This window comes from Suricata suricatta, chromosome 3 (assembly GCF_006229205.1).
Source record: "Suricata suricatta isolate VVHF042 chromosome 3, meerkat_22Aug2017_6uvM2_HiC, whole genome shotgun sequence".
NCBI classification, from domain to species: Eukaryota; Metazoa; Chordata; class Mammalia; order Carnivora; family Herpestidae; genus Suricata; species Suricata suricatta.
In genome coordinates, this window is record NC_043702.1 from 122695938 (window position 1) to 122722126 (window position 26189).

Sequence of the window (26189 nt, forward strand, 5' to 3'; positions counted from 1 at the left end):
GCCTGAGAAAACTACCTAAAGTCTCTAAGCTTGACTCTCTTTATTTGCAAGAGAGAAAGAGAGAGTAGAGAAAATCTACTTGGCAAGGTTGTCAAGATAATGTAATAGGATAAAAATGTGGGAAAACATCTGTAGTCCCCCTTGGAATACTTGGTGCTTTAAGATCACTGGGCTTCCTTCTCTGTCAGTCCCAACTTCAACACAGGGCAGGGTTGCGTCAAGGGTCCCAGGAATTTAAATCTGCATCAGCCTCAGTTCAGGCATATATTAATATCTTCCCTATGTTGACACTGTTCTTTTCCATTAAAAAATATTTCATTTCAACATCTGGGGACCATATGTATTAGGAGAAGACAGGAAAGAAGAGAGTGAATATCGAATTACTTTATATTCCACTTACTCACACAAAATTAAAATAGTCTTGAAAGTTCTGTACAAATTTTCCACATTCACTTAGGACTTACCACAATCATGGGGTGTTTTTGTCAAATCATTGGCAAAGCCACATATAGAAGTAAAGATATCTGTTCAAAAAGTTGGGGTAATCTCTCTCATTGGAACATTTCTGCCTCTCTCACTGCAACTATATTTTCCAATATTGAATATTTATATGGCAACTGAAATTTCAACTGCATCCATTACAGAAGAAATTTGGGATCATAAAGAGAAAAACACTATTTTTTTAAGTTTTTGTTTATTTTGAGAAAAAGAGAGCAGAGGAGAAGGAGAAAGAGAGGAAGAGAGAATTCTAAGCAGGTTCCTCACCATCCACACAGAGCCCAATGCGGAGCTTGAACTCACAAACTGTGAAATCAGGACCTGAACTGAAACCAAGAGCAGGATAGTCAACCAACTGAGGCACCCAGGCACCCCAAGAGAGACACTATTTGAATATAGAGCTCTTTGATCCAAAAAGCTAGGCAGAAGCAATCTCAGTGAATCCAGGCACACTTTGTAATGAAAATTAGCTGAGAATAAAGAAAAATATGCCTATAATGTAACAAAACCAGGATCTGATTTGTTTTGTTTTGTTTTCATTAGAAGTAGGGTCTCATGAAGAACACATGTGCTTCACACCAAAGGGACCAAAAATTTTCTGGAAAAAATTACTCCAGCAGACAAGTGTGTTTGTCATCAAGTTCTTTGGGAGAAAAACTGGCTTTAGCATTCCCAAAAGAGAGAGAGAGAGAGAGAGAGAGAGAGAACTGAAGTTAAAGTAGCCACCTTTGCTGGTGACCCTTGCCCCAGGGAAATCATCAGGAGGCCCGGCAGTGGAAGATCCCAGTGTTAACTGACTGGTGCCTAAGGTGTCTGAGTTGTGAGGCCTAGGAAGGGTCTGAACATGCTGAAGGAAAGGCAAGAGTGACCCTGGGGGCAAGGGCAGAGACTTTGGGTGGGGAGGACCTGAAGGAGGACCCATGAGAGAAAATGAGTAGGACTGGAAGAAAAAGAGAATGAAGGAATGAGGAAGCCTTTAGGTGGTTCACCTTCTTGAAGACATAAGATGAAGCCATGCCCACCCTTCATGAGCTCCCGCCCCACTCTACTCCCCGCCAGCCAGAGTTAGCTAGTCAAAGACAAAACTTTTCACCTCCCTCTGACCTTCTCACCTCCACCTCAACTCTGTGCAGCTGTAGGGCCCTTACTCAAACCCTTCAGCAAGAGAGTTGCTTAAACATCTTAAATCAGATTATGTGTCCTATTTACAGAGGACACAGAAAGAAGCATATAGTAAAAAAAAAATACCGGCACACCCCACTGTGGATCACTGGACCAGTGTACCAACCATGATGACCACCTCCCTTAAGAAAATAAAAAATCCCGGGGCACCTGAGTGGCTCAGTTGGTTAAGCGTCCACCTTTGGCTCAGGTCATGATCTCACAGCTCATGGATCTCACAGCACTGTGCTGACAGCTCAGAGCCTAGAGCCTGCTTCAGATTCTGTGTATCCCTCTCTCTCTGTCCCCTCCCCTGCTTGTGCTCTGTGAGTGTCTCTCTCTTAAAAATAAATAAACATTAAAAAACTTTTTTAAAGAAAAGAAAAATCCCTCTGATTTCTGTCCCCACCCCACTAAGAAGCTATCTAAAACATATCTACTAGGAGGACTGAAAGAAGAGTCCATTTCTGTGTTAAACTGTTTCCTAACTTGAAACTGAGTTTGTATATACTCTCCAGACAATTATGAAAGCTCCTAGATAGTGTGGGAGAAAGGAACAGATGGAACACAATCTCCCTCGGATGCAGAAGCACTGGTGTGCCTGAGACAAGTGCCAAGGAAGAGAGAAAGGTGAGGGCAAGGGTGCTGATTTCCATAAGGATGAATGCAATGGAACAGCTTTTAAATCACAAACCCACCTCCCTGGCATAGCCAGAGACTAAGGGTCTCCTGCCAACTCAGAAAACCTAGCCACAAAAGTACCAGAGAAAGAAAACAGCCTTCTTATTGAATAAGCATTAAACCAGAAGGCGATGCACACGACAGATAATCCACTGAAGAGATCACAAGGCAGAAAAGAAATCTCTTCCTTCTCTAAAGTCAAGCAGATGCAACCCATTTCATCCATGTTCTCAATACAAACAATAACTAGTCTCAAGAGCATTTGACAGCACCATTTGCTGCACATAGTTCATTCCAAATTTACCTGATAAAATCACCATGTTTACTAATGTGCCTTTATCCAAAGGAAACATAAATGTCTTAGTTACTTAAGATAAGAAGGAAATTAACAACTTTACACAGTACCAAAGTTGTGCTCCTACCTTTTCCCAGAGACTGGGAAAGAGAGGTGCTATCTTCCTCAATTACTTTTCAAAACATGGCTCCCAAGTCTTGAAAAAAATTCCCAGGTACAAAACTGGCTAGAGGCAACTGGGTAGTTCAATCGGTTAAGCGGTTAAGTGTCTGATTCTTGGCTTCAACTCATCATGATTTCACAGTTTGAGCCCTGGTTCAGGATCTGTGCTGGCAGCATGGAGCCTGCTTGGGATTCTCTGTTTAATTTTTTTAATTAAATTTTTTAAAATTAAAATTAAATTTTTAATTAAAAATTTATTTAAAATGTTTAAAATTTAAAAAACTGTCTAAAGCCTTATTTAGATTTTTTTAAAGAATATTTTTGTCTTCCCTTGTGAATGCAAATTGTTTTTTTAATATAGTTTATTTATTTTTGAGTCAGAGAGACAGAGCATGAGCGGGGGAAGGGCAGAGAGAGAGAGGGAGACACAGAATCCGAAACAGGCTCTAGGCTCTGAGCTTCAGGACAGAACCTGATGCGGGGCTTGAACTTACTAACCGTGAGATTATGACCGGAGCTGAAGTCAGATGCTTAACTGACTGAGCCACCCAGGCGCCCCTTATTTAGCTTTTAAAAAGATTTATAGACATCTCAAATGAGCAGAGAAAGAACTCAAAATTAGTTTTCTTTAAGTAAATGCTCTAAGGAAAAGGGAAGGAGGAGTTTCCCTTCTTGCACCAGGAATAATTCAATATTTTCTCATTTACGTTTGTATTACCCCTAATGTGACATCTGCCTTATTTACCTCGAACTGGAAATGACACTCATTCGGATGCAACAATGCATCAGTCATGCAACAAATATTAACTCATTCAACCATTCAGCATTGTTCTAGATATTGGGAAAAGGACAGTAAACAAAACAGACAGGACCTTTCTGTTCAAACAGGGGAGGCAAGCAGAAAGAAATAAACATTACATATGTATGGCCATATATGGTATTTATAATACTTACACCATATGATAACCTACATAATGTGCTATGAGGGAAAATATAACAGTAGAGATCCAGAGCTACATGTATAGTGTGATTAGGGACAGCATCTTGGGAATCCCGAAAGAAGTAAATAAACAAACCATGTGGAGGGCATTATGGGGAAGGTACAATATGGATAATAAATAGGTCTAAGCCCACAGGGTTTCTCAACCTCAGCACTATTGACATTCCGAGCCACGTAATTCTTTGTTATGAGGAGTTGTCCTGTATATTGTAGAATTTATAGCAACAGCCCTTGCCTCTACTCACTAGACGCTGGTGGCTCCTCTCCCCTAGTTGTGACAACCAAAACTGTCTCCAGACACTGCCAAGTGTTCCTGAGGGCAGGGGGTGGGGGCATTAAAATCACCCCAACCACTTGTCACAGGTATAACCTTGATAGTGAGTCTAAGGCAATGATTCTTAAATTAAGGGGCGGGGGGTGGGCAGCCAAGGCAGTCCTTACATTGAAACATAGCTTCAAATGCTTAGAAAAGAAGAAAGACAAAAGATCAGTAATCTAAGTACCTATTTAAAAAAGCGAGAAAAACAAAGGCATACCAAACCTATTTCAAACTAAAGAATGAAATAGTGAAGATAAAAACAAAGATTGACAAATATAAATATACAATAAAGATAAATACACAATAGAGAAAAATCAACAAAGCCAAAAGCTAGTTCTTTGAAAATTTTAATAACATTTATATAACCCTATTAAGAATAAAGAAACAAGGCACAAATTATTAGTATCAAGCATGAAAAATAGACAGCACCACAAATCCTACAGACATTATCATAAGGAGATATTAGGAACAACCTTATGGAAATGAATTTGAAAATTTGGATGAAAATGGAAAGTCTCCCATAATACAGAGAACAAACCGCTGGTTGCCAGAGGGCAAGGGGTGGGAGTATGGGCAAAATGAGTGAAGGGGAGTGAGAGAAACAGGCTTTCAGTTATGGAATCAATAAATCGCAGGAATAAAAGACACAGCATAAGGAATATAGTCAATTCCTTATTGTATAGCATTGCATGGTAAGAGATGGCAGCTACACTTGTGGTATAGCATAAGGTATACACATGTCAAATCATTATTTATACACCTGAAACTAATGTAACATTGTATGTAACCATATACTCAAAACATTTTTTAAGGAAAAGGATAGGGGCACCTGGGTGGCTCAGTCAGTTAAGTGTTCAACTTTTGATTTAGGCTTAGGTCATGATCTCATAGTCATGAGATCAAGCCCCACACTGGGCTTTGTGCTGGGTGTGGAGCCTATTTAAGATTCTCTCTTCCTCTGCCCCTCCCCTACTCCCTCTTGCTCTGAAAAATAAATTAATTAATTGACTAATTAATTAATTGACTGTAGTCAACATCCGTTGGTGATAGTAAAAGTCATCCTGTACAATAACCCTCCTCTCCCTCACACAGACCACAAAGGTTTTCAAATGTAAGTGCAGGTTAATTGATTCATTTTTCTTTATATTTTGTATTTTCTTTATTATTTTATATGAAACAGTATTGTAATCATTTTCATATGAATATTTTTGGGTCATGAAACAAATTATCTGAGCTTCCATGATTTCTTTTTTTTTTTTTAATATTTATTTATTTTTGAGAGAGAGAGAGACAGAGTGCAAGCAGGGAAGGGGCAGAGAGAGAAAGGAACACATAATCTGGAGCAGGCTCCAGGCTCTGAGCTGTCAGCACAGAGCCTAATGCAGGGCTTGAACTCATGAGCCATGAGATCATGACCTGAGCCAAAGTCAGACATTTAACCTACTGAGCCACCCAGGCACCCTTCCAATATTTCTTATGGGGAAATCTGCTTTGATATGCAAGTGCTTTGGATTACAAGCATGTTTCCAGAACGAATTAATCAAGGTTTTACTGTATATATTTAAATAAATTAAATCTATAATTTAAAACCTCTTTGCAAGAAATCTTTAGGTCTACAAACCTACACCAATAAATTCTTCCAAACATTTAAGGAAGAAATAATGCTAATATATTCAAACCCTTACAGATAATAGGAAAAAATGAAAACACTACTCAAATGATTTTATTAAGTCAGCATAATCTTATTACCAATACCAAGTAAGGATATCACAAGGGGGAGGGGAGGTAATTACAATATTTTTGTGAATATCAATTCAAAAACTCTAAACAAAATATGACCAAATTGAATTAAGAGACATATGAAAAATAATGCATTATCAACAAGTTGAACTTATTCTTAGAATGCAATGTTTAATGTTCAATGTTTAATGTTTTGAACATTAAATGAATCCATATTCATTATAGATCTCAATGAATCCATAAAAGGTATGTGATAAAATTCAACACTCATTCATGATTTCTAAAAAAAAAAAAAAAGGTTTAAAACTAGAGAGAACTCCCTTAATGTAATTAAGAATACTTACCAAAAATCCTATAGCAAATATAACTTACTGAAATATTGAAAGCTTTGCCCCTAGGATTGGAAATGAGGCAAAGGCACCCATTCAGCATTTTAACTCAATACCGTGTTGGAGATACTAGTCAATGAAATAAACCACCAAAGAGAAATAAAAGGTATTTTTAAAACAGCCATTAGTCACAAATTATGTTTGGAAAAATCTGAAAGAAATTAGATGTCCAATTAAAATTCCTAATGAATTTAGAACAATATACAAAAACAAATGTATTTCTACAAACTAGAAAAAAATTTTTAAATGGTTTTAAAGTACCATTGGGATGGACTTGCAGCTATGACCCCATGAAGTAGTCAGCAAATCCTCAGTGCAAAACAACAAAGGATAAAATTGGACACATCATTCTCCATGACTTAATCTTTCATGGAGAGGGGCGTTACAATATTGAGGTTTTGCTGCCCATCTAAGGAGGCAGCTCTGTTCTCTGAAAAGCTTGCCTACAGGGAAGTTCCTCGCTGTCTGGTGAGTACTGATGAGGGGTCTTAAAAGAATCTTCACAGAGACTCTGTCTTCAAGTTCCTTCTTAGTTCCACATACACGAAATCACTCAATTCTCCTACAGGTGAGAAAGTGAAAGTATGAGATGGGTGAGATGCCTTCTCCTTGACCTACAAGTTAGAAGGAGCCAAAAATAAAACCTCTCATTTTATACACCAGTGAACACGTACTTGTTGAACATTTGTCATTGTGCATGCTGGCGGACCTGCGAGGTCTCCACTCTGTGGAGCTACAGGTCCCCCAGGAGACCCGCTGTATGGAAGCCACAGCTCCCACACTCTTTTGCCTTACCACATAAGGCAGAGAAATCAGATGTGTGAAGACGCAAGTGAGAGACAGGAAGGAGTGGTGATTATATTGAGCTGGAGAGTTTCTGCCTAAAAACATTTAGACTCAAAATTTGGTGTACATCCCCCTGTGGGCCAAAGAAATGAGCCTGCAACTTTAAAGATCAGCACCCCACTCATCCATCACACACAGGGGAGCTACCCCAAAGGGAAATGAAAAGATAAAACAATTTCAGCTATCAATAAATTGTATGTGGAGAATAAAGCAGGCTTATGTAAGGGCAAATACTGAATGTAAGGGGAGGGATGTGTTAATTCTTCAGGGAAGCTAGCCCATCCCAGAGCCCTGCCTCTCTGTCTGTGTCTCCACCAAGAATTTCCAGGGAGGAACTCAGGTCTCAAGAGGCTTCTTCTCTGACCTGTGCTTATGAAGTGAAATAATACAAAATTCCACTTTGATGAGGAGAGCTATTAGAATAAGCAGGAAGATTATGTCTTCTTTGGAAAATCATACCAAAAAGAGCATTGAAAGAGTTAGGTTTAAACAAGTCTGGGAAGATTCCAAAAAAGAACAACGGTTTTACTAGAAAATTGGCCTGTCACTTTTCATGAATTCCAGAAACCACATATTATAGACAATTTGATCATCTGAGTATTCTGAGGTTTTCCTCAACTGGACTTTGCTCCTGGTGAGCAACTTAAGTCTCACTGTGATGTTGTTGTTGCTTTGAGGTGTTTTGTTTTGCTTTTTTTTAACCTTATAGTCTTTCTAGTAGAAGGGAGTTCACTCCTTGTCTTGCAGCCTTTTCATGGTCCATGCTGTAAATCTTTAATGTATTGCACCTACTCTCAGTGAGATGTTTTACATGTGTCATTGCCAGTTGTTTTTGAGAGAACTCTTCCTGGCTTAGAAGTCTGGCAATAAACAGTATAGCTTGTTGTGGTGTTCTCTGTATACTAGGAAGGGCGCAACCCCTGTCTGGAAATCAGTGGGTAAAGCAAATAAAAAGGGCATGAGCTTTCAAGTGTAAGTATAGGGGTATGTGTCAGTATAGTTATAGACCTAGGTGTAGGTATAGGTGTAAGTGTCAGTACAAATTATCAGCACAAGTACAGTCTGGCCTGCCTGGGGTCTTTGCTGTGGCAACAGAACTTCTGTGTAAGCAGCTTTCATTTATACCCACTTGACACACCACATGGGAGACCTTTCAGGTCTTCTATGTCCCTTTTTGCCCCTGACTGCTCACTTCAAAGGAAAAGCATGGAAATAGGAAATACTAACTAGCAAAGTTAATAGGTCTAGGAAAAATTGGGGGGGAGGGGAAAAGAAAGGGAATCAATTAACTTTGGGGATCCAATGACCCATGATGATGCTAGTTGAGTTTAGCTGTGTATGTTTTTACAGCTTAGGCCACAGGCCTTCGAGATGATCTTGTTCAGGGAGAGGAAATAGATCTCATCTCAGTGTCACTTCCGACCACCTGGCAGTGGCTATGTGAAGACATCAGCCCTGTTAAAGGTGTAGGAGGAAGGATTGACAGTATACTGCTCACCAGGTATTTCCTTCCATGATGCAGTCTGAAAACCTCATTTCATAAATTAAAAAGCAAAAGCCAAGAGAGTTTAAGTGATTTGTCCAAGGCCTCACAGCTACTGAGAAGCAGCTCCAGGACTCAGGTGTGGCAACTCCAAAGCAGTTCCTTCCATCACACTGTTCTGCGTAGCACCTGGCACATGTAAGAATCATTCACACTGTAAATAAAGTGGAGCTAAAGCATAAGGAGGCCAAATAAGGACTTTCCAAAAGATGTCCATGTCCTGATCCCAGAAATTTGATTGTTCCAACAAACATTAATTCAATAGGCACTATTGTTAGGTGTTTGGGATAAAAAGATTTATTAAAACGCAGAACCAATTCTCAAGAAGTTCATACTCTAAGAAAACATATAAATGTAAACAAATTCCATTCAGAGTCTCAGAGTTATTTTTAATTTTTTTAACGTTTGTTTAGTTTTTAAGAGATAGAGAGAAAGTGTGTGAGTGGGGGAGGAGCAGAGAGAGAGGGAGAAACAGAATCCAAAGCAGGCTCCAGTCTTTGAGCTGTCAGCACAAAGCCCGATGCGAGGCTCGAACCCACAAACCATGAGATCATGACCTGAGCTAAAGTTGGATTGATCCACCCAAAGTTTTTTTAAATTTTTTTTCTGTTTTTTATTTATTTGAGAGACAGAGTGAGACAGCGCAGGCAGGGGAAGGTCAGAGAGAGAGGGAGATACAGAATCCGAAGCAGGCTCCAGGCTCTGAGCTAGCTGTCAGCACAGAGCCCGACGTGGGGCTTGAACCCACAAACTGTGAGATCATGACCTGAGCTGAAGCCGAACGCTTAACTGACTGAGCCACCCAGGTGCCCCTGAGCCACCCAAAGTTGTACACTTAACCAACTAAGCCACCCAGATGCTCCTCAGAGTTATTTTTAAAAAGGAAAATTCAAGGATTTTCTTTTTCCCTCTTACAAAGCTCAAATCACTGCCTCTGCTTTCTTCCTTAATCATCTGAGGACCTTGTCCTCTCTCCTCACTATTATCCTTATAATGTAATAAATTAACCTTATAATTCATTTTCTGTACATGAGTATCCATAGCACATTGGATGGGAAGCTTGTTGATCTGGAAACTTGGGTCAGACCATTTAACCACAGAATTAATGATTCATTTATCATACTGTCCCCTCCATTCTGGCTACAATGACCACACAGGCCAGTTGTCATAGTTACTAACTACGTACACACTAAACTTGGCTTCTCCCCAATCCTACTAGCCTGGCTGATAACACATATTCAGTTCTATAAAGACCCAAACCCATCAACAGTCATGAAATAAACACCTTTTCTCTAAAGTCTTTCCCAATTTCTCATTTCAAAGCCTGTGCCTTAACAAATGAGGGCTGTCAAGATCAAGCCTGCACCTCAAAAGTTGTTTGCCTGACTTTGGCAGAAAAGCCTTTCAAGTGCTTGAACATTCCCTCCCACCACACTGCAATAACTAAACAGGATGATAAAACAAATATGTTAATTTTGAAGATCAAAGGTTGCCTTCCAAAATAGTGTGGTTAATTCCACTTACCATGTTTGATTTGTATTTATGGGAAAAAAAGCTGGAAATGCTGAAGCTGACAAGAAAGGTCCTACTATATTGTGGCTTGGAATGTCACTGTTGCATCACAAAAGATGGATAGCTGGAAACAGTAGATCCAGCTGTGGTATGCCAAAACTGGAAGATATCCAAAGAAACAAGAAAGAATTTAAACAAGGAGCTAGACTGAGGCACCGCTTGTGGAAAAGAAACTTCAGAACAGAACTCGCTGGTGGGCCAGGAACCCAGTTGTGAGAAATTAGAGCATGGAGAAAATTATATGCATTAGAACGCATCTCAGAGAGGTTCCTGGATGCAGTCACAAGGAATCATTTAATAACTTCTTGCAAAGGAAGAAATGGGAAGTGACGTCCTCTCAGACTTTACTTTGAAAGACACTAAAGGTGTATTCAACTGCCTTCTGAGATGGGTGGGTCCAGTTAACTGGGGGGGTTTTTGATCTGCTCCCAGAACAGAATTGCCCCAGATGGTGGTAAAGAAACAGAGCTCTCCTACGGGGTCCCTGCCTCTCTGCCCTTTCCCCACACGTCGCTGAATCCCTACCCTCCACCCCCATCCACGTGACTGGAGCCGAAGCCTCCATGCCCAGCCTGCTGGGAACAACCACATACCACAGCCTGGCCCAATTCCTAAGAGTTTGTAACTGTGCGAAAGCCAACCCTCTGAAAGAATTTGGTAACAAATAACAGAGATATTCAGGTCCATAGCCTTTAATTCATAAATTTAATTTCTTGGAATCCACCCCCAGACACACTCATAAATGTGTACAAAGATATTTGTTTCAATTTTATTACAGTATTATTTATACTAAGGAAAGAATAAGAGTAACCTAAATGCCCATCTGTAGGGGACTCATTAAATTATATTAGATCTATATTTTACATCTAAGAATAAGACAGAGATATACTGATATGGAAAGAGGTGCATACCATCTTGCTCAGAGAAATAAAAAGATAGGAAAAAACATAAATTTTATCATGTCATTTTTATGATACATTTTTTCATTTTAAATAGATTTATAAGTGTACATAAATGCTGAGGTAGGCAGAGAGCAAGACATATATATACACATACATATGTCTGTACATTCAAATATGTACATATGTTATTTATGCGTACATGCATAGAAAACCTGTGGAAAAAACCACAATAAACAATAAACAGCAATTTTTGTTGTTTTTTAATGTTTCTTTATTTATTTTGAGAGAGAGAAAGTATAAGCAGGGGAGGGGCAGGGAGAGGAAGAGAGAGAGAATCCCAGGCAGGCTCAGCACTGTCAGCACAGAGTCCAATGCGGGGCTTGAACCCACAAACCATGAGATCATACCCTGAGCCTGAGTCAAGTACTCAACAAACTGAGCCACCCAGGGATCCCAGCAATTAACTCTAGGGAACTGGGGTGTGAGGGGAAAGGGACTTTTATTTATCTATTTTTGCTCTGAATTTTTTAAATAGTTTGAGTTACTTTTTTCTGATTTTAAAAACCAATAAAGATACTTTTTAAAGAAGTTAAAACCGTGTTACTTTTATGCTGGTTTCAATCAGGACTGCATTACAATCAGACTAATTACAGCACTTTACGGTACAGTAAGAGTATAACGCCTTCTGCGTTCTCTCCTACCCTACAACAATTATAGGGAAACGGAAACTGCGTCACTCCGGATACCACACACTTCTCAAAGGGGTCCACATGCCGTCTCAGACAAGCAGGGCTCGAACCAGGCTTTGCAGGGCCCAAAGCTGACACAAGGGAGGCCTCTTTTAAGAAAAAAAGAATACAGTAATACCTTGGTTTGTGAACATAATTTGTTCCAAAGCATGCTTGTAATCCAAAGCACTTGTATATCAAAGCGAGTTTCCCCATAAGAAATCATGGAAACTCAGATGATTCGTTCCACGGTCCAAAAATATTCACAGAAAAATGATTATACTGTCATCTAATATAATAAAGAAAATACAAAATATAAAGAAAAATAAACAAATTAACCTACACTTACCTTTGAAAATCTTCACGGCTGGCCGGCGTGAGGGAGATGAGAGAGGAGGGTTATTGCGTTGAATGAATTTCACTATCAATAACAGATCACTGCTATTCAGTGGTTCAGTGGAATCTTTCGTTCATGCAATTTAACAAGGAACCTATCCAATGACACTTGCTTTTGTCTCTTTTTGAGGAATTGCATTGTCATTAAACAGATTCATCACTTGCACTTCTACAGCCTTATTTGGGTGGTGTTTTTCTACAAAATTTTGCTGTTCCCCACATTTTATACATCTCCCTAATCTCATTTGAAGTGAGGGATTCCTCTGCTTTTTCCTCCTCCTCCTCTGCAGATGAAATGAGATTTAGACTTCTTATAAAATCTTGCATGCCTCATTTGTACTTTTCAATGATTTCCTTTACTTCCACCATAATCATCCTTCTTAACCGCCTTTCTTTTTCACCTTTTTCTGCATGTGGGCCATTGTATACACTTGCACAGGTGTTGACTACAGTACAGTATTATTAAATTTTGTCATGACCTGTATGTAATGTAACTGGCAATAAGGCAGCAGAGGAAAGGATCTATATCTGCAGGCAGCCTGGACTAGAATGAAGCAAAGCATTCCTAAGCTTACTCTTGTACAGAAAAGCAAGGGACTGTCCACAGGGGCTTTGAAGTGACAAAAACTACACTAGTACCAGTTGTGAGCACCTTCCAAAGTTCTGAAAAATCACTGTTTTCTGTCAAACACTGCAGCCTGAGACCAGGCTTGGGAAATGATCACCCACAATCTTGCAGAGAGAGAGCGAAAGAGAGTGAGAAGAACCATTGGCTCTCTTGTGATCATGTGAAATTTGGTATCACGTACTACTCGTATAGCAAGACATTGTTTAAAGTTAAAATTTATTAGAAATGTTTGCTGGTCTTGTGGAACACTTGCAGAACTAGTTACTCATAATTCAAGGTTTTACTATTGAAAAATATGAATATAAAATCAGGTAAAAGAATGAATATTTATTTAGAAAAGAAATCACCAAAAAATAAAGAAAGCTGACAAATACAATCACATAATCCAGAAAAATAACATAACTTTTAATTTACTAGCATATTTCTATAATACTATTTTTCTACAACTTAACATATTTTCCTATGTTTTCTAACTGATTACTCTTTTTATTTAGAATTTTCTTTTTTATTTATTTTTTAATTGAGATATAATTGACATATGACTTTATATTTGTTTCAGGTGTCCAACATAATAATTTGATATATTTATACATTGCAAAATGATCACAATAAGTCAGTTAACAGCCATCACCACACATAGTTCATTTTTTTCCTTGTGATGAGAACTGTTTTTAAAAGTTCTTATTAAAATTCCAGTTGGTTAACATACGTTTAATATTAGTTTCAGGAGTACAGTATAGTGATTCAACACTTCCATACAACACTTGGTGCTCATCACACCAAGTGTACTCCTTAATCTACATCCCCCACTCCTCCCCTCTGGTAACCATCAATTTGTTCTCCATAGTTAAGGGTCTCTTTCTTGTTTTGCCCCCTCTTTCTTTTTTTCCTCCTTTGCTCATTTGTTTTATTTCTTAAATTCTACTTATGAATGAAATCATATGGTATTTGTCTCTGATTTCCTTACTTTGTGATGAGAACTTTTAAGATCTTTTCTCTTTGCAACTTTCAAACATACAATGTAGCATTATTAACTATAGTCACCATACTGTATCTCATGTCCCCAGACTTATTTATCTTATAACTGGAAGTTTATACATTTTGACCACCTTCACCCATTTCATCCAAACCCCAACCACTATCTCTGGCAACCATCAATCTGTTCTCTGTATTTATGAATTCAGACAGGTTTTTGTTTGTCTTTGTTTTTGTTTTTTATTCTACATATAAGTAAGATCATACAGTATGTCTCTTTCTCTGCCTGACTTACTTTACTTGGCATAATGCCCTCAAGGTCCATCCATGTTGTTGCAAATGGCAGGATTTCATTCCTTTTTTATGCCTGAATAATATTCCATTATATATGTGTGTGTTTGTATGCATGTGTGTCACTCATATATATATATAACATTTTCTTTATCCATTCATCCACCATTGGATACTTAGGGTACATCCATGTCTTGGCTACTGTACAGAATGCTGCGCCACAGAACATGAGGGTGTAGATATCTTGTCAAATTAGGGTTTGTGTTTCCTTTGAAAAGATAACCAGAAGTGAAATAGCTGGATCATATGGTAGTTCTATTTTTCATCTTTTGATGAGCCTCCATATTGTTTTCTATAGTGGTTGTACCAATTTACATTCCACCAACAGTGTCCAAGGGTTTCCTTTTCTCCATAGCCTCACCAACACTTGTTACTTCTTGTCTTTTTGGTAACACCAATTCTAACAGATGTGAAGTGATATCTCATTGTGATCTTGATTTGCATTTTCTTAATAATTTGTGATGTTGAGTCCCTGTTCATGTACCTGTTGACCAATTGTATGTCTTCTTTAGAAAAATGTCTATTCAACAACTTGTTGTCTGCCCAATAACTCTATTGAGTTGAATTATTTCTTTCTATATTTTGGACATTAACTCCTTATTGGATATATGATTTGCAAATATTTTCTCCTATTAGGTAGGTTTACCTTTTCATTTTGTTAGTTATTTTCTTTGCTTTGCCTTTTTTCCCCCATCGAAGTTAGTTAGCATCTAGTGCAATAATGATTTCAGGACTAAAATCCAGTGATTCACTCTCTACTTATAACACCCAGTGCTCAATCCAACAAGTGTCCTCCTTAATGCCCCCTGCCCCTTTAGCCCATCCCTCTACCCACAACCCCTCCAGCAACCCTCAGTTTGTTCTCTATATTTAAGAGTCTCTTATGTTTTGTCCTCCTCTGCCAGTTTTTTATATTATTTTTCTTCCCTTCTCTTTTGTTTATCTGTTTTGTATCTTAAATTCCACATATGAATGAAATCATGATATTTGTTTTTCTCTGACTAACTTAGCATATACACTCTAGTTCAAATGGAGTTGCAAATGGCAAGATTTCCTTCTTTTTGATTGCTGAGTAATACTCCATTGTATATATATATATACAATGGTGTGGTGTGTGTATATATATGTATATACACACACCACACCTTCTTCATCCATTCATCCATCCATCAGTCGATGAACATGCGAGCTCTTTCCATACTTTGGCTGTTGTCGATAGAACTGTTATAAACATCGGGATTCATGTGCCCCTTAGAAACAGCACACCTGTGTCCTTTGGATAAATACCTAGTAGTGCAATTGCTGGATCATAGGGTAGTTCTATTTTTAATTTTTGAGGAACCTCCATGCTGTTTTCCAGAGTGGCTGCACAGTTTGCATTCCCACCCGCAGTACAAAAGGGTTCCTCTCTCCTCCTTTGCTGTGCCTTTTAGTTTGAAGCAGCCCCTCTTGTTGATTTTTGTTTCTGTCGCTTTGCTTTTGGTGTCAGATTAAAAAAAAATCAAGTGCCAAGACCAACACTTGTTATCTCTTATTATGCAACTCTAAAAAATGTGAAATGATATCTCATTGTGGTATTTTTTCCTTAATAAACCTTTGTTTTCATGAGTCTCAAATTCTGTGACAGATTTTTGGTCAAGCTGTTTACATTAAAAAGTACTGATTTTAAGAACTGATAACTTAAAACCGCCACACACACAAAAACCCAAATGGGCCATCAAACATTTTCCTTTCCTTCTGAAGGTTTTATGATGCATTGTTATCAGTAACCAGTCTTTTAGTATTAAACTTCAAAGCACAGTTGACACAAACAGTTCTGAGACTGTTCTTCCACCACTGATTAAGATGGGGTGCCAGGGATTGGGGGTAAGATTCATTTAGCCTTCTGAGCTTTCTGGGCAGACCTGGTGACTTTGCCACATCCAGCTGCCTTATTGCCCCCCGCTTTGATGACACATGCAGCGACCATCTATCTCGTGCCACGAACACCAAAAAGGCTCTCAGTACAGAAAAGCTTGCCAGTGACCATATCAACAATGGCAGCATCACCAGATTTCAAGAACTTGAGGCCATCTTCCAGCTTTTTTCCAGAATGACGATACACCTTCTCCTTTAGCTCAGCAAACTTGCTAATAATGTGAGCTGTGTGACAACCCGACACAGGTGCATATCTGGCACTAATTTGGCCTGGAGAGACCAGGAGAATCACCTGAGACATGAAGCCACCTGCTTCCATGGGTAAGTCCTTTTTGCTGCCATCAGTCACATTGTCACAATGAACATCTTTGACATATACATTCTTGACATTGAAGCATACATTGTCCCCAGGAATAACCTCGCTCAAAGCTCCATGGTATATTTCAACAGACTTTACTACAGTTGTAAAATGGACTGGAGCAAAGGTGACCACCATGCTGGGTGTAAGCACCAGTCTTGGGGCACCTGGCTGGCTCAGCATCCGACTTCAGCTCAGGTCATGATCTGATGGTCCATAGGTTCGAGCCTCACATCAGGCTTGTGCTGACAGCTCAGAGCCCAGAGCCTGCTTCAAATTCTGTGTCCCCCTCTCTCTCTGCCCCTCCCCAATTCACACTTTATCTCGCTCTCTCAAAAATAAAAATAGACACTAAAATAATAATAATAATAAAGAACACCAGTCTCCACCTGGCCCACAGGGACAGTACCAATACCATCAATTTTGTAGACATCCTGGAAGTGCAGACTGGATGAGCTGAGCAGAATGCAGACCCAGAACTTCAAGCAATGTGGTCCCACTGGCATTGCCATTTTTACAGTGACTTTCCATCCCTTGAATCAAGGCATGTTAGCACTTGGCTCTGGCAGATTGTCACCATTCCAACTAGAAATTGGCACAAATGCTACTGTGCCAGGGTTGTACCCAATTTTCTTAACGTAGGTGCTGACTTCCTTAACAATTCCCTCAGTGCTCTTCAGGCTGTAGATAGGGTGGCTCAATGGAATGCATTTTGTTAACACCAACAATTAGCTGTTTCTCCTTGTGGTTTTGATTTGCATTTTCCTGATGGTTAGAGACATTGAGCATCTTTTCATATTATCTTTTGGCAATTTGTAGGTCTTTGTTAGAAATGCCTAGCTAGTTATTCTGCCCATTTTTAAATAGAACTGTTCTTTTTTTTTTTTTTTTTCCTGTTGCATTGTAGGAGTTCTTCATAGTTTGGGGATAGCAACTCCTTATCAGATATATGATATGCAAATACTTCCTACTATTTCATAGGTGGCCTTTTCATTTTGCTGATTGTTTCTTTTGCTGTGCAGAAGCTTTTTAGTTTGATGTGGTCCCACTCATTTATTTTGTGTTTGTTGTTTGTGCTTTTGATATCAAATTTTAAAAAGCTGTTGCCAAGATCAATATCAAAGAGATTTTTTTTCATGTTTTCTTCTAGGAGTTTATGGTTTCAAGTTATGCTTAAGTTCTTAGTCCATTTCGAGTTTATTTTTGTGGATGGTGTGTGATAAGGGTCCCATTTCATTCTTCTATGTAAGGTTTTCCACTTCTCCGAGCACCATTTATTAAAGAGACTGTTCTGTTCCCACTGCATATTCTTGCCTCATTTCTTGTAAATTAATTGACTGTATATGTGTGGGTTTATTTCTGGGCCCTCTGTTTTGTTCCACTAAATAGAACCTATGTGTCTGTTTTTATGCCAATACCATACTATTTGGATCACTGTCACTTTGTAGTACAGCTTGAAATCAGGAAGTGTGATGTCCCCAGCTTTGTTCTTCTTTCTCAGAATTACTTTGGTTAATTGGGGTCTTGTGACTTCATGCACATTTAGAATGGCTATCACTAAAAAGATAAGAGATAACAACTCTTGGTGAGGATGTGTGCACTGTTGGAGGGAATGTAAATTGGTGCAACCACTATGCAAAATAGTATGGAGACTATGGAAAAAAATCAAAAAAAGAACTACCATATGATCCAGAAATCCCGCTTCTGGGAATTTATCCAAAAGAAATGAAAACACTAACTCAAAAAGGCATCTGTACTCCCAGGTTCTTTGCTGAAATTTTTACAATGGCCACAGGAAAACAACCTAAGTATTCATCAGTGGATGAATGGATTAAGAATATGTGGTACAGTGGAATACTATTTGGCCATTAAAAAAGAAGGAAATCCTGATATTTGTGACAACATGGATAGAAATTGAAAGCATTATGCTAAGTGAAATAAGTTAGAAAAGACAAATGCTTTATGATCTCATTTATATGTAGAATCTAGAAACATCAAACTCAAGGAAACGGAGTAGGATAGTGATTACTAGGAGGTGGGTGTGGGGAAAGTGGGTTGACATGGTCAAAGGGAGCAACGTTTCAATTATAAGATGGTAAGTTTGGGGGAATCAAATGTAAACATGAGGATTATAGCTAACAATGCTGTGTTATATACTTGAAAGTTATTAAGGGAATAAATCTTAAATATTCTCACCACAAAAAAAGAAATTATAATTAGATGATGTGACAGAAGTACCAGCTAACACTAAGGTGGTAATCATTTTGCAAAATATTAGTGTATCAAATCAACACACCATATACCTTAACCTTGAATAATGTTATATGTCATTTGTATTTCAATAAAGTTAAAAAAAATAAAGTCAATTGTCAGGTTGCCATGCCTGTGTGACTCTAAGACAGTATGCCAAAGAATATGGCCAAATAGCTATACAGGGATTAAAACTGAACCATGATTTTGTGTTTAAATAACATGAATTGTTTAACATGCAAATATATGTGAAAAGCTGTTGTAATTCTCAAATTTTAAGTCATGAAATAACGTTTTTTATGGCAAGTAAAGAGAAGAGGTTCTTAATGACTAACAGGAAATAGACAAAAATAGCAATATATGCTTATACTGAAGTAGAAAGAGATTACATATGAGAAGAATCTTCCTGAAGGTATATTTATCATTGGTCAAGTACTAAAAGTTTGTAATTCACTATTTAAAGATACCTTTCTTTTAAAATAATTTGCAATTTACAGAAACATTATAAGAATGTACACAGAATTCCTTCATCAGGGAACTCTCTTGCCCCACTATTAACATATCTATGGCCCATTTGTCAAAATTAAGTACATAGGTACAAAAATATTAACTACACTAAAGGCTTTATTCAGATTTCACTCAAAAAAACCTTGAAAGCAGTGTCTCAAAGCAGTATTTGTACACCTCGGTTCACACCAGCATTATTGACCACAGCTAAAATGCAGAAACATGTTTATCTGGATAAAGTGATAAGCAAAATGTGATAGATGCCTGCAACATATTATTATTCAGTTTTTAAAAATGAAGTAATTTTGTGCTCGCTTCAGCAGCACATATACAAAAATAAAAAAGGAGAAATTCTGATATAAGCTACAACATGGATGAATCTTCAAGACAACTTGCTATGTGAAAAAGACTAATACTATGTCATTCCATTTATATGAGATACTTAGAGTAGTCAAAATTATACAGACAGAAAGTAGAATGGTGGTTGCCAGGGTATGGAGGTAGGGTGGAAAGAACAGTTATCTTTTAATGGGTATAGAGTTTCAGTTTTACAAGATGAAAAGAATTAACGGAAATGGACAGTAGTGATAGTTGCACATTATTAAAGTATCTAATACTATTGAACAGTACACTCAAAAGGGGTTACGATGGTAAATTTTATGTTACACATATTTGCCACAATTTTAAACACTAAAAGAAGACAAAAGACAACCAGTTTAGACGCCAATTTGCCAGAGTGATATGCTTTGGAGTTGGATGTAACAAAATTCTAATGGCTGCATAATCTCAGACACATGATTGAACTTCTCTAAGTCCCAGTCTCTCTTTAATAAAGTAAAGGGAAAATAATAGCCCTTTCTCATATGGTTCAGGAAAAGATTAGGTTAGATAAGGCAAGTAAAATTCTTGGCACACTGCCCAGTACATAATAAGCACCCAATAAATACTAGATATAATAATTAGCTATATATTTGCATTTTCTTTCTAAAAACATTATCAAAACTGTGACACAGTTGTTTCAAAGAAACCTCCAGTTACCTTTCTTTTTGCCTTTCAGAAAGATCAGAAAAGAGAGCCTTGAAAGGTATATATTTATATATGCATACACATGTATGGATATTTGTATGTATGTAAGTTTGGATGGATTGTGACTTGCTGATCCATGCGCATGGTATAGAATTCAAACATTTTATAGAGAAGCAATTCTCAAAGTGCAATCCAGGGACCTCTCAGGTTCTTGAGATCCTTTGCATAGGTCTGTGAGATGAAAACTATTTTCATAATAGTATTAAGATATTGTTTCCCTTTCTCATTCTGATTCTTTCTCAAGTGTACAGTGGTGTTCTCCAGATTCTCCAGGATTGTGAGATTGCAAAGACTGAATGCAGCAAATATAAGAATCCAGCTGGGTCTTAAGCCAGACGCTAAAAAGATTTGCAGTAAAAAAAAGTCAATGCCATTCTTCTTATTAAATTTTGTTCAAGAAAATATAGTTACTTTTATTTAACAAGACATTATTTATGTTAACAAATAGTGGGTTTATTATTATTTTTAACTGAATTATTAAATAGGTCTTTTAAGATTTATGTTTTAATTGATGGACATATTACTCATATAAACAAAAACACTTGGAGAACTTCAATAATATTTAAGACTGAAAGGTGTCCTGGGGCACCTGGGTGGCTCAGTCAGTTAAGCTTCCAACTCAAGTCATTATTTCACAGTCCTTGAGTTCGAGCACCGTGTCAGGCTCTGTCTGACAGCTCAGAGCCTGGAGGCTGCTTTGGATTCTGTGTCTCCCTCTCTCTCTGGCCCTCCTTTGCTTATTCTCTCTCAAAAATAAATAAACATTAAAAAAATTTTAAGTAAACAGATAAGCATTAAAAAAAAAAATTCAAAGACCAAAAGAAGTCCCAACACTAGAAAAGTTTGAGAACTGATATATGTCCCATACCTATCTCTCCCCCTAGGCACACAATTCCCCGTACCAGAAGCAGACTCCATTACCACTTCCCTGTGTATTGCATGCATATATGTAAAATAAATATTATGTAAGACATATTATTTTTATTTTTACAAATGATAGTATATTATGTACATTGAGAATTTTGAAATAAGAAAAAGTGACATTATTTCATCACACTCTCCAACTCTTCCTTCTAGAAGAGCCCTTGAAACATGCTGTGTTTTCTCTCCCAGCTGTTACTGAGGCAATCAAGAACACTCACTTTTTTTGGTTGTTCACCTGCCAATGACAAGGTAAGAGAAATCTGTATCATGTTTATGACTAAAAAAATTTCCATTTTTAATTTTTTGACATCACCTTCTCTTTAAGCTAGTAAGATAGTTATAACAACGTTAGAGTGCTAACTCATTTTCTTCTCTTGGTGAGTATTGTAACTGCGCCTAAACCAACACAACTATAATTATAATGTAACCCAAAGAGATGTATGAATCTAACCAAAGAAAGAATCCCTCTTTATCTTTGGTGCATTCATGATTATTTCTGCATTTCTTACTTACTGATTCTCACTTGAACTGCTTCTAATCTACAAGTAGCCCTTCAAGTTTCTAATGTCAATTCCTATAATTGTTCCAGAAGTTCTTTCTTGTTCTTTTATCAAATACCTGCTATAGTAAAACCTCAGCTTGAGAGCATAATTCATTCCAGAAACATGCTTACAATCCAAAACACTTGTATATCCAAGCGAATTTCAAGAACCTTTGGCTCAGTTGTGATCATGTGACGTTCAGCACCACATACTACTCGTAGTGTAAGCCATCTCTCGTCTTGCAGAACACTCACGGAACAAGTTACTCACGATTCAAGATTTTACAGTATCTTCTATTTGTAGGGTTTTGCTTCTCTATTATGACTGTCATTCCCTCATTTATTTATTTATTCACTTTCACATACCTAAAGTCATGGATAATTCCAATATCTGAAGACTCTGGGGATTAATTCTGTGGTTTGTTTTGCAAGGGCCTGGACTGAAAGCATGCTCTGGCAGATATGGTACTTGCTTCTGGAAGGTGTCCAAGGGATGCACTTTTGTGTTAAATTGTTTATTTGAATCTTATTCAAGCATGTGGACAATATAAATTTGAAATGCCTAAATCATGTGAGAATAGTCCTGTAGTTACCATTTGTCAGGAAATGCTTTTTTCAGTCATTGACTAGCTGAAAATAGTTGTTTTCTAGTCTAGCTCATTCACTGTTGCTGCTGCCACTGTAGATCTCATCAATTTTATCTCCAATGGACTTCAAACCTGTCTTCCATCCTGTGGGGCCATTAAAATCCAAGTATATTGGTTATTGAGACCTACAAACCCTTCCAACTTTTCATTTGACTCTCAAGTTTTGGCCCTGGAGTTTCCCCTTCTTTCTTATAAATTCAGCTATGCACTGAAAAGGATGCCCGTTGTTAGTTTGTCTGGCATTTTTAAGTGTTTTTGGATTGAAAGAGGTAACAGATAATCTAGTCTGCCATACCGCTAGAAACAGAAGTCCTCGTTATTCTTTATGGTTCAAGTTTAGGTCACCTAAAGGCAAAACTAAATTTATCCTCTAAATTGCTTCTCTTCTCAAACCTAAATCACTGCATCTCTCCAACTTCATCAGAGAAAGGAAAGGCAAAAAATCCTTTGTCAACACTATTATTACCAATATAATTTTGATATTCTTCTGTTATGAGAAACTGTAAATTGTAGAACTGGTTGTGTTTTCCAGTTGGTTTGACTTCTAAAGAGTACATGAACACAGCAGACATGTTAAAAATCTACATTTGATATTTCTATTATCAGCCTTCCAGGCAGTTTTGCTATCAGAGGACTCTTGCTCTGGCCCTTCCTGATGCAGTACCTAGCCTCATGGGCTCCTTTTCCACATTCCCTGTTGATGCATCCCCATCCTCAGCTTTAGATTTCTCTCCCTCACTCTCTAGCACACACCAGATTGGCTCTCTCTGGTTCCTTTCTCAAATGAACATATACCAACTCATCAAATGCTTGACAAATCTAAGGCTTTCCTACTAGCATAGTCCATCTTCCTTAGAAAGAAAAGAAAAAAGAAAAAAAATTACTCCTATATCATCTCAATCTTATTTACCCAGAAATGCTGTTTAAACAAGAGTTGAAACAAGCCTCTAAAAAACAATGGGGATGATTAGCAATTATTGTGAAATATTTATAGTAATTGGAGATCTCTAACTCTGGTTTGTAGAGCATGGAGCCTCCAAGGACAAAAATTGAGAGGTTTTGAGGGCCTTTTATTACAAAAACAAAATAAAAGCAGGACTTTATAAACAACTATTTTACATAAAACAGAATGTTCAAACTGTGAAATTTCATAACTTTGCCCAAATGGGCCTGTAGCCATTTACCTAAAAAATACCCATCAACTCCTTGGGAGATGTTGGCCACAAACCCTGAGTTTAATCCTAATTCTTAGGGCTTGTAATACCACTCTAAAATAGGCTAGTCTGAGCAAGGGCAGATGGGAGTCAGGCGATAAATGTAATCCAATGTCACCTCACAACAGTCCCCAGGAAGTTCACATATACTTAACTATTACTCGAATTTTTTAAACATTTATTGAACACCTTTATTTTATTATTTTTATTTCAGAGAGAGAAAGAGAGAGTGCTAGTGAGGGAGAAGGGCAGAGGGAGGAGGGAGAGAGAGAGAGAGAGAGAGAGAGAGAGAGAGAGAGAGAGAGAGAGAATCTTAAGCAGGTTCTATGCCCAGCATGGACCAGGACATGGTGCTCAATACCATAACCTTGGGATCATGCCCTGAGGCAAAATCAAGAGTTGGATGCTCAGTTGACTGAACCACCCACGCATTCCAAGAATTTGCATTTCTGACAAGCATCAAGCATTGTGTGATGCTAATGCTGCTGGTCCATTAACCACACTTTGAGAACCACCTTGGACTAAGACAAAGGATAACAAAGTGTTTGTCCTGCATCATCTGCCCATTTCTTTTGCCCTGGAAATGCCATCTCTTATCTAGCAGCCTGACACTACTGCTGGCCTTGTAGAGCTCATCAAAGCCCAAAGCTCATGAATACATTTTTAAAAGTTTTTTTATTTATTTTTGAGAGACAAAGAGAGACAGTGCGAGCAGGGGAGGGTCAGAGAGAGAGGGAGACACAGAATCTGAAGACAGGTTCCAGGTTCTGAACTGTCAGCACAGAGCCCGATGCGGGGCTCGAACCCACGAACCATGAGATCAGGACCTGAGCCAAAGTCAGATGCTTAACTCACTGAGCCATCCAGGCGCCCCATGAATGCATTTTTATGCTCCTGGATCTTCCTATGATATTTAGTGACAATAAAAGTTTAGCAAACTTTCAAAAGTTTGAAAATGTAAATGTCTGGTAACTCTTCTCAGAGTTCCTTGATTTGCAGGACAGTTTATCTCCGCATGCTTTATACAAACACAGGAAACAAGGGACAGTCGGTCCCACGTTGGCCTCATCTGACAGACTTACACATGTAGTGGTTTATGATTCGAAATGGTACCAAACAAGTTCAAGTATTGTCTGTTCTTGCAACGGTTTTGGTTTTTTGTTTGTTTAGTGTCTGATTCTGAAGGGGAAAACAAAGATGAGTAAGATATGGTCCCTAGCGCAAAGACACCTGAAAGTTTAGGGGAAGAAATAAGCTGGGTAAAAATAGGCTTATTGCAGGACGAGGAGCGCAGAGTAGGAACAGAACACTAGACCTGGAAGCAAAACACCCCGTGCTTATCGAAGCTTTGCTGCTGACTAATTGTGTGAAGGCGGGGCAAGTCCCTGTGCCTGTGTGTGCTGGCAGTCTCTGGGATCAGTATCTGATAAATACGTGGCCCACAGGTGTGAAACTTCTGGAGGACATGATTCTCCAGGATGGCTCTGCCCCTGAACGCAAAGCCCCGGGGATGACAGCTAATCCTGGGATGGATAAAGCTGTCAAGACCCCGTGTAGCAGAGCCTTTCTCTGCTATAGTGAGTGCCTCCCAAGAGGCACTCAGTGCATCCACCCACTGCCGAGAGGAAAGTGGCCTCTACGGCTAGCTGGTTCTAAAAAAGGTATTTTTTTTATTGAGAATTCACCATTTGCCAGGCACTATTTTTAGTTAAATACATAACTCACTTAATCTACATGACAACCGTATGAGTAGCTGACAGTCTTCCTTCTGCCTGAAATGCTTTTCCCCAGACACCCTTGTGGCTCACTTCCTCGCCCCAGGTCTTTGATCAGGTGGCACCTTCTTAACGAGGTCTGCCCTGATTGCTGTCTTCGAAAGTGTAACATCCTCCCCCACCAAAAAAAATAAATCCTTATTCCCTTTACCCTCCTCTACTTCTTTTCTTCTCATCACATTGATCACATTCTAATACTATATATAATGCACTGTTTACTGTTTCCTGTCTTCCCGTATTTAAATGTATTCTAAGTACATTTAATACATTTAAATACACAGAATCCGAAGCAGGCTCCAGGCTCTGAGCTGTCAGCACAGAGCCCCATGCAGGGCTCGAACACACAAACGACAAGATCATGACCTAAGCTGAAGTTGGATGCTTAACAGACTAAGCCGCCCAGGCGCCCCGATTTTACGATTGTTTAGAAAGCAACAGACAGCACTAAAACTACAGCAGTTATGACTATATGTACGCTTTTGACAGTGACTCATACTGAGAAAAGATGAAGTTGGCTATGTCAAAGGTATAGAAAAGGCTGCACAAGCGGGGATGTGTAGAGCTGGAACTGGAAGACTAACTCAGCGCGTTTCTGACCTGCGGGCCGCAGATTAGAGCTCTGTGCCAGGGAGGTTCGTGCAGGCCTTCTTCTTACAGACACTCCCTGCTCTCCGAAGACCAAGGTAGACATTCCCCAACCCCATACTGACCCACAAAATTATAGTAGGGAGTCAATAAATATTTGAATTAATGGTTGAATATATAGATAGCTTTGAACTACTAG

At 38.4% G+C, this 26189-nt stretch overlaps 1 pseudogene; it reads right to left on the reverse strand.

Annotated features, from left to right (window-relative positions):
• Positions 1 to 16059: 16059 nt before the first annotated feature.
• LOC115287080 lies at positions 16060 to 26096 on the reverse strand (annotated as a pseudogene).
• Positions 26097 to 26189: the final 93 nt, after the last annotated feature.